The sequence below is a fragment of the Ciconia boyciana genome, chromosome 2, assembly GCF_034638445.1.
Source record: "Ciconia boyciana chromosome 2, ASM3463844v1, whole genome shotgun sequence".
In the NCBI taxonomy this organism is placed as follows: domain Eukaryota; kingdom Metazoa; phylum Chordata; class Aves; order Ciconiiformes; family Ciconiidae; genus Ciconia; species Ciconia boyciana.
The window spans coordinates 56,650,334-56,660,979 of record NC_132935.1 but is presented as its reverse complement, the minus strand read 5'-3'; positions in this window follow the sequence as shown (position 1 = coordinate 56,660,979).

The following is a 10,646-nucleotide window of genomic DNA, read 5'->3' as shown; positions in this document are numbered from 1 at the left end:
CTGGTGTACTTCTGAAAGTTCAGCAGGATCAGTTAAGTTAGCAGCTTAAGAAGTTGAGAGGCTGGGAAGAAGGCAAGATATTCACAGCACCTCTTTAAGGTATTTGATACATAATCAAATACAATCAAATATTTTGATACATAAATTAGGAGCCTAATCCCTCCTGACTTTCCTAACAGTGAAAGGGATGACTCCTACTGACTCCACTTGGTGGAGGAACCTAATTTAAGCATCCAGATTTAGATGAGTTAAGTATATGATGTGATGACTCCTTCCCACTCCTGTTCATTTTTCCACTGCTCACATGGGTAGGAAATTCAGATGTATGTTAGTATTTTTTTTAGCCACATGTGACCCCTTATTGCTAATGAGAAGAGATTAACCTTTTGAAACACGAGGATGAAATTACACTCTCTTCAGGACTAGAGCCATAAGCTCTATATAATATAATCACCTAGAGCCTAGGAAAGAGCTATGGAGACACCAGAACCTCAGATCTGAAATTTGTCTATAATGAGAAAACCAGAACCCTTATTAAAAGTTATTTAAAGAGGCTCAGGATCACAATCCCAACCAATTCTGCTTTGGCCAGCAACAGAGAATAGTTAGAGTAAGGATGCGAACCCAGATCTCCACCCACAGTTTCAGTGGGAGAAAAAAATCATCTTCCAGCTGGGTTTTGCCATTGACTAATCCTACAACATCAAGAATTTTGATTTTCATGGAGAGGCCTAAGAACTAAAATGAGCTCTTAAAATGCAGCCCCAACACTGTTTGGAACAGAATTTTGGGTGTGTAACATACACTCATGACAGTCTTTGGCTGTATTATATTTTGAACACAGCTGCAAGCACTCATGTAGTCATTCCCTTAGAAACATCCATCTTGGTTATGGAAATATTAGTATTATTAGAAAATAACTACTAGCCATTAGGAGAGTGCACCCTCATCTGACCATATGCTAAGAGAAGAACTGTGGAATATAGGCAATATTATTTGGAAATTTAAAAAAAAGGGTGTGAGGGCAAAGAAAGGCCAAGATAGAACTTCATCGTGTTGCATTACCATAAAATATAAATAAATAGAATGAAATGCACTCATAATTCCAATTCAGAATTTGAGGAATTACCTTAATTGTGGCTCTGCCACAGGCGAATGGTCAAAAGCACCACCCTTCTGACTGCCAGCAACATTTTCAAACTATTTGATATATACTTAGGTGCTTGTGAATCCACAGGGGAGGAATAAGAAGGTATAATGTAATGGTAATGCCGTTACCAGTAATACCAGTAGATTTATCCAATGCAGAAAATACTTACCTAAATTAATCCATCTCCCTTTTGGTTCTGCTGTCTTGTGCATCAGATGGGATGTCAAGTTAAATATTGCAGTGCTAGAAAAAGAGGTTTTGCTGCTGTTATTGGCACAGTTTTAACAAAAGCAGAGGGCTAGTTTCCTGTGCCACCACAAAAGTAGCCCCACATATATATTTTAGAAACAACCAAAGTACATACAGTTGGATTCTAGTTGAAAGAAGCTTCTACTCATATGCTAACAATTTTGTTGGCAAGAGCTAGACTGCACTTTTAATATTATCAACATCTGTTCCAGTTTCTCTCTTCCATTTCAGTATGAATGTCTCTTTCTTCATTCTTCTCCATCCCTTGTAATTCTTCTGCTCCCATTGCAATAGTGCTCTGGAGGCTTCTGTCCGTCCCGTCCTCTAGGTATGAAACGTGCACGAGACTTTCATGCTACAGCTCCTTGGATCCTGGCCCGAGGATCTGAGCCCTCGCCGGGGCTGCCTGGGGAGCGCCTGCGTGCAGCCTGTACCATGCACGGTTACTCCCCTGCTGGCTGGCAAGAGGCTGCTACATGAGACAAAACCCTTTTTTAAGCCTTTTGTCTCTCAAACACTGATATTTACTTATGCTGCTTACTTAAAAGTTATGCAATGCATGGCAAAAAGCTGATCTTACTGCAGAAAACCTGAAGTTCTCTTTTTTTCACTGATATAATTGCATTCTGTTGCCATTAACTGGGAAAAGGGACGTTTAACTGGTCAGGATAGCTCTCCTCCATCCTCCTTTGGGTTACATTATCAACAACATTCTCAATTTCAGCAAACACCTAAGCTTTCATTATAAGCTGCTAGCACAGCCTAGCACAACTGCAATGATTTAAATCTATCCTATCCAAATATATTTTACCCGTCAGTATCTTATGACCCAGGAAGACATAAAACTCGATTTACTCATTAACCTTAGCTTCCTGAAACCGCAATTACTGCCCTGTGGACAGTCAGTAATTGAATTGAATAAGGGCAGCATGCAAATGCCAGCCAGCGCTAGCTACTGCTAAAAAGATAATCCCACATGCTTACAAAAATTGCACGCGGCACACAGACAGCAGGTAGCAAAGCAGAGTATTAGAAAGGAAAATGCATAAAGTAGCATGTGCAGGGATTAAGGAGATGCAAAAGATCAGACTCACAGGAACCCACTCAGTGGGAATAAACACAGTATTATATGAGCTTAGGTTTACAGTTACAGTTAACAGCATGCAGTTATTACTTTTGCCTTGAAAAGCATCTTCTGAGTGGATGGTTTCACCGCAGAATCAGATCTTGTTTTTCTCTCTGCCTTTTGTAATTCAAGATGTTAGCTGGCATTTTATATAGCCTAGTATCCCTTGCCTCAACTGCAGTAAAAGAGATCAAGACGTTACAGATAAGGACCAGAGTTAGTAGAATAAGATTCAGTTTGAAGTGTACTTGTCTTTCAACGTTGTTACTTTGCATTTTTTTTCCTCCCATTGAACCATGAGTGTATGCTTTTCCAGGCTTCTGGACAGAGCTTTTGCATTTTTCAGCTTGACCTAATTAAAGCATAGATAACCCTGGTCTCTTACAGCTACATTTCATATCTCATCATGGCACTTGCAGAAATATCTTGCTGGTTGGCTGAGTGCATTTACTATGCAACCTCATATTCCTCTCACATTTAACTTGTTTTGTTTAGTTTCCTGGTTCCAGTCCTAATTTCTTAGTTTCCTCCTTCGGTACTGGAAGATGCTCCAGTAAACAAAAAATGCCACTTAAGAGCTTTAATCACCATGGTTCTGATTCCATACAAGACACGACTACATTAGTATTTTAATTCAGATCAGGATCATCCCTTCTTACTGCAGTTCAGTTCACATCACAGAATTGTGTCGGAGAAAATAAAGTGGGTTTCTCCTAGAGGAAACTAAACCAGATGATCTTCAGGAGCACAGGTAAAAAATTCCAACTGCTATCAGTACTCAGTGCCCGAGGCCACACTAGAGCAAGCCCAAAGCAACCCCTTCCCTAGCAATGCCCATGCAGATTCCCAGCACAAATTCAGTTTGGCGGATCTGCTCATTTTGGATCACATTACTTAAGACTGACATAGCATCCACAGCATATGTAAGTACACACAACTTTCTCCTGTTTTAATTTGGTGATGCCTTGCAAGAACCTACACAGGATCTACAGCTATCTATAGAAAACAATATGGTTTTTTGCTAATATTTTTGTTGTAAGTGATGTCTCTTTAATCTGATGTTTGACTTATTAGAGTAGTTGTCTGGTTCTCCTCTTTGTCTGAACTTGTCTCAGCCTGACTGGAAACCTTGGTTTAGTTTGCTTAGCTATAACAACTTTTTTTTTCTAGTGATCAGACAGCTACTACCCGTTCTGTGTACTTTTGCTTATTTTAATCCTGTGATGTACTAATTTTTATAGAGATCATAGTGGCAGTTGGTTATTCCACATCGAAAGACGTATTTAGAACTCAAACATCCAGCGGCTGGTATAATTACATAGGAATAGAGGCAAGGTATGACAGCAAGGCCCTCCAAAGTGGGAACACTGGATGGAATTTACACAAATACAAGCCTGGGCTGATAAGAGGGGGCTCAGGATAACGCTAAGGATGCAAGTACTCACCCATGCTTGATTAAAGATATGCACAATTTGGAGCTGGGCAAAACCAGTATTAGGAGTACAAGAGAACAAAAAACAAGTATCCAACACATGTAAAATGCACTGTATATTGTAAATGTGGATGTAATGTACTTGCAGACCAGCGAAGAAAGAACAAGAGGTACGAGTGTGTCAGCAGACATGAAAATAGCCCCAAGTGGAGCCCAGAGTGATGAAAAAGCTGCCAACATCATATTCCTCCTGACAAAGATAAGGAGGAAACCCAACCATCAACGTCACACTCCACCCAGTATGTGCTCATGTGTTTCTATGCAACAATTTAAACTGTTGTTTTTTTTTTTTAACAGTGAGAAGTGTTTATTTAATTAGATAAATGGAACTGTGAAATTTAGTAACTGGACTAATCATATAACTGTTTATTGCATTTTATTTAAGTCTACTAAGATTTCAATTAGACTAACAATAAATTCTTGGCTTTGCATATAAGTTATGTCCCCATTTTTGCCCATAACAAGATTTTGAGAATAACAAACTGATTTCAATTAAGATTTATGCTGTTGCCATTTTGAGCAATCCTTGTTTAGTTCACAAGAACCTGTGAAGGCGAGTTATTTTGGTTCAGATTTGTATCCAGAACACCACCAGCGGTGCAAGTTGAACATAGCCAAGGTTAAACTTTGAAATGTGTCAACATGGAGATTTTCACTGCTTTTAAACTGCTTTCAATCTGCTCTTAAGCTGACAGAAATTGTGCAACCTGCCTGTGCTTTCCTTAGAGTAGTGACTATACACGTCTAGTGCAAAAACTACCCATCTTGTCTGTCCTCCCACACACATTCCACTGAAGAAGAGTTCTCTAAGGGACATCAGACTGACATCGATATGGGTTAGTTGGTAGATACTATAATCAAAGAATAGAAGGCATGTAGAAAAATGACATTGGGGATCTAATAACATCTGTGATATCCAGCCATTATAGACCACATGAAAAGAGAGATCCACTTGATCTAATTTACCTGGATTTACAAAAGCCATTCAACCACGTCCCTCACTGAAGGCTCTTAGAGATACTAAGGTGCCATGGGATAAAAGAAAACATCCTCTTCTGGATAAATTACTGATTAAATGATAAAAAGCTATTGTGTAAACCTATGCTGAAACCACATTTTTCAATGCAGTGCTGGCCTTCTTGAAAAAAGACGGTAATAGGAAACATGTACAGAGGAGAGTTGTAAGGATGTTTAAAGGTATGAAACGGCTTCAATAACAGGAACAACTGAAGATATTAGGACTTGTCAAGCCTGCAAAGGATGTGACTGATGGAAACATTTGATAAAGGATCTTAAAATTATGGGTGGCATAGAAAAGGTAAAAAGGAAACAATTGTTCCCTGTTTCTTCTGGTAAGAGAATGCTGAGGGATTAAATGAATTAGCAGATGATAGGTTCAAAATCAAGGGAAGCACTTTTTCCCATAGTGTATAGTTATGCTGTAGAACTTACTACCGCAGTAGATTGCAGATATCAATAATCTACATGGGTCTAAAAAAACCGCAAGCAACCAGACCAATTCTTGGAAGAAAAATCCATTGTGCTGTTATGATTCACCAGCTCAGGGCCAGCAGAAGTTTACCATCAAGATTTCCTACCCAGCAGGGGAAAAACTTTCTTTTCTTTTAATCCTTGTCTATTATAGGACGGCAGTGGGCAAAAAGCCTCTATTGTATGTTTGCCTATAATCATGGGGGATTAAGTTTCTCTTCACTGTAACTCTTCTCTGTTCTTAAAAATCAAAACTGCACTGGAGCAAACAAAGCCATGCCCTTATGTGGAGGTCATCACTGGCTGCAGATGGATGTTTCGGTCTCTTCTTTCTCCCAGTGGTTATCAGAGCTCTTTGGATTTTGTCCCCCTCCTGACATGCCCCTAGAAACCCCATTAGGGGCAGCTGCAGTATCCTCCAAGGAGAAGTGACTATAGTCAGAAACCTGTAGCATAAAGTAAGTAATTTCATAATTTGGCAGGTAACTCATTTTGGTTGCCCTACTGCCTCCCCTCCTGCTTTTCATGCAAGCCTGGACAATTCCATAAAGCCTGTTTACATAGCTACTGTGAATTTGCATCACTGTCCCTGAGAAAGAAAACTGACTGCTCGCTTTGGTACTAGCCAGCTTTTAGGGACCCATAATTTTATGTCAGCTAGGGAAGGTGTCTATAGGATTGTGTGTGCTAACACATTAAGATACACATGGTAGATTTTATAACCCTTAAATGCAACGAGAGGTCTTTAGAGAACATGCTAAGGAACTCGGAGTAGAGGAAAACATAACAATTTTAATCGAAAAATGCATCTTAATTCCCTCATAACAACAAAAATCATAGCCAACACGAAACAAGATTCCTCCTTTCTAAGAGACCAAAATCATTGTCAGGAAATAAAAACTTAAAATTATAAATAAAATAAAACCTCAATGTTTCATAACTATCTGTTAGGATCTACAGAAAGCTGGATTCTTTTTCAAGGGCTGGCACTTACCCAGACTGACACAAAATTTTGTTTTTATAGCATTGACCCTGTAATCCTCTGTGATAGAACAGCATCCTTGAAGAATAATACATAGAATTGGACCTGTGAAGTACTTAGAATTATAATGAAAATTTGACCTTTACAAATTTAAGGATATTTAAAATTTTAAGATTTTAATGTATATTTTGGCTAGAGTTGGAAGGAAAAATAATTTCACTCAAGATCACCTAAATCAAGTAGTAGGACAAAGAACAGATTTTAGGGGCAATTCTAAGAATAATAAAAAAAAAGATATGATGAGTCCTGATAGAAACACAAGTAATAAATCACACTGAGGTTTTTTTACCCTTTGATTCATTTATTAGGAAATGAAGAAGGCCCATCTGGATACTTAATGATTTTTGAATAAGTCATCGAAGGAGATCCTCAAGAAGTACAACTAAACAAATTGCATCTATCGCACAGATGACTGGAAATTAGCTAAAAATATCCCTTCTGTCAGAAAAGATACTTAAGCAAACACAACTTCGCATACAGAAAGTGTCTATTTTTAATCCTTCAATACTTCCTTCCTTGTATCAACACAACACACCCGTGCATTTCTTTGGCTATCTTTTCAGTGCCCACAGCTATTCACCAATACTATTCTTTAAGTTGCTGCTTTGGAAAAGCAGCAGGAGTTTCAGCAAAAGAGACATTTGCTCAGTAGCAAGAAGCAGCAAGAAGCAATTGCTAATATCCCAGGAAGAAGCAAGAAGCAGCAAGAAGCAATTGCTAATATCCCAGGACAGGTAACAGACTCCACTGGCAGGGCTTCAGTGACCCCTAATGGACAACTTCCACCAGTGCGCCTGCCCTTGCAGGAAATCCAAGCCATGCCATAAAAACTCGCAGTACTCAAAACTTCTCGTTTCAGCCTAATATGAACTCTGGCACTTCGGCTTTTCCTTGTTCAATGTGAGCATGTGTACAGCTCACACTCAAGACAACCGTACCTACTTCGTATTCTGACCATTTGAAATGTTCTAAGCTAGAAGGAAGAGAAAGGTGAACAAACCCTACATTTAACGCAGCCATTCTGACAACTAGTTAGGACAAAGCAAATTCAACTCTTTAAAAGCTAGAGCCAACTGGTTTTACATCTTCCAACATGAAACAAAAAATGTTGAGGACTAGTACCTCAAATTGACCCATTTAAACTATTTTAAAAGGAAGACTTGCAATCAGCACAATCAAGAGTCTGTATAAATGATGCTAGTAATTTGAAAGACACAGTCCAAGTATTTCTGCCTTTTCTCCCCAAAGTGAGACTATACTGCATTAGTACAGCAACGAGCCGTTTTCATTACAGGTAAAGGATTCTTTGCTTCAGCAAAACTACTGCCGTTTCCACTGAATGAAAAACTGCCAACACAAGAAGGGAGAATGAATTCATGCTGGTTGGTGCAGTTTCTTTTTGTCTTTCACAAACTGCAGAGATGAACTTGTGTGAATGAACTCCCAGTACAGGAAAGCAACCAAGCTGGAAACGGACTGCATTGCCTATTCCCCCTCTAGAAAAGGTTTTTGTTCATGTTCTTTCTTTACTAGCTTGGTTGCTCTGTTCCCCTTTTCCTGCCTACCTTGCTTTCCTTCCCACCTCAGAAATGTACCTGCTATAAATCTTCCTATCTCAGTGAGATTTTGACACACAAAAAGGTCAAGGCACTGAACAGAAGCATGACAGAGCTGATGCTAGCACTGACAGCTAGCACAACAGCCCCATTTAGACAACCGATAGCACTAGTCTGTACAACAGCTATTGGCTTCCAAGGCCAACTGGATTAACTATAAATCCTTGCCCAAGTCAGAAAGACCTACCAAATTCCCAATCCTGCTTAAATCTAGCACTATAAGTGATGATCAGTTCACTGTATCACTTCCACAAATAAGAATGTTAAAAAGGCAAACCAATTAAGGCAAACCCTTCGCTGCCAGAAATTCCTGCCTCTTCAGTGAGGTGACATAAATAACAGATTAAATTAAATTGAGGGAATGCTGAAATCTCCAGCAAGGGCACCAACACACAGCCCTAAATTTGCTTTAGCAAGTCACCATATCTTGGCTTTTAACTTCCAGTCCTTTTTTCCACCTTCTTCTCATCCTCCTTCCTCAGAAGTACCAAATGTTGACATTAGTTGTGTGTCCCTGGCTCTGAAGGAAAAGAACATCTGCTGAAAGGAAGATGTGACTGTCACTATTCCTCTAGCACACACAGCATAATTCAAGATGTCCTGGTAAGCCAGTGGTTTTCAGCTTTTTCCGTATCATGACTCACTATTACACAAGAGAAATTTCCAGTCTTACTACTTTCCTTCTGTTCACCTATGATCTGTTAACTCAACGCAATGGTTGAATGTCCATTATAGGCAGATCTAAAACTTTATGGACACAATCCAATACTGTATCAATCTCTTGATAGAGATGAACTTTGGTTTTGGTACAAGATGCAGTGCTAACTGGACATACCACTGAAATTGTGCCATTTCAGGAATTTACTGGATTAAATCCTAACCACACTGAAATCAGTGGCAAACCACCGTTCAATGGTCACGATCTACCATTATGTCATGAAAGTCAAGAAACCACCACTACTCTGGAGCAGTAGAGACACTGTGATTTCTGCCACTCCTGTGATTTCTGCTTGCCATGCTTGCTTATCAAAAGACACCCCTGTGTATTTTCTCCAACACGAAGAAACTCCCAGAGACTAGAGGACCTCACACCATCTGATGAGTTTAGTGGTAAAGCATGTTGGGCTCGGTATTAGAAGGAAACAATCCCCTCTCACACCCTGAAGAGTGGGAATGGGTTACCCTTAACTAGGGCTCCTAAAGAACAGCGATCTGCTAACACAAGTTAGAACGGACTTACAGCTGCAGCTAGTGCTCTTCTTCCCTTTTTTTATCCTGTGATCTCTCAATGGTTGAGCAGGCCATCCAAACAGTTCATCATTAGATGTCAACAAGGGTTGGGCTGACAGCTGAACTTCCACATGAGGCAACAGAGCAGCAAGAATAACTTTTTCCCCCACTCATCTTTCCACACCGCACTGCAAATCCCTGCTAGGTGGAGCAAGGACATAAATGAACTTTTTTTGACTCATATAAAAGTTGCAGAGATAAAATTAGGAGACAAAACCCTCTTCAGTCTCATAGTATAATAGATGCAAAGCAAACAGTTTTCCTGAACTTTTTATGATTTCCAAGGAATAATCAAATACATTCAAGCATTCTTACATAAATATGTCTTTCTTAAATGCGATAATTTTTAATTTTTGGTACAAGAGACTGGGATTCCAATCTACCTATACACAAACAGCACAGAATTACAAGAAAGTGTATCTAAGTCAAATTTCTTGATTTTTATTAAATTCAAAAACTGCAGGAAAAAAAATCACAAGTTTCTAAGTACAAATAAAAACAAATCAGCTAAAATAAAATGGTTGTCAAGTTAAAACTCATTTTCCATAATTTTCCCTTCCTTGCTATTGCCCACAGTACCATCAGAAATCCTACAAGTGCTTTAGAAATTGATTTTATCTTACCAATATGATAGCAAACTGTAAGTTTACTATGTAAAAAAGCAAACCGTTTAGGCACAAGGTGGCAGAAGACATAAGCACAAATATCAACCATGCTTCCTTAATTTGTCAGTTGAAATCCAGGTGTGCTAAAGATCTGCATGGTATTGTATTCAGAATGTCAGAGCTTACTCTGTGAAATAAGGGCTCATTTTTTATTTTTTTACTTATTTATTTAATGTTAACAGTTTGGTGTGTCTTTTTTCCTTCCAGAAATCAGAGACAAGCTGTTGAAGTCAGTGGTATACCTTACTGGTCAGTGCCAGTGTTCTGGCTAGAAGAGTGGCAAAAGTGACAAAATGGGTTCCAGCACCAGAGAATGAGAAGTAGAGAAGCTGTAGTGTGAAAAAGACTGGTTCATACTTGTGTTGCCAGTGTAATTAATAGTTTGGCGACCACCTGCTGAGATAGCATGACAAGCAGTCACATGCTATTTGAAGATATCAGCTGGGCTAGGTCATCAGCTGCTCTCCCAACAGAGCAGTGATCAAGGTGAACAACTAACGTCTGCTGCTCTCCTAATTACACCTA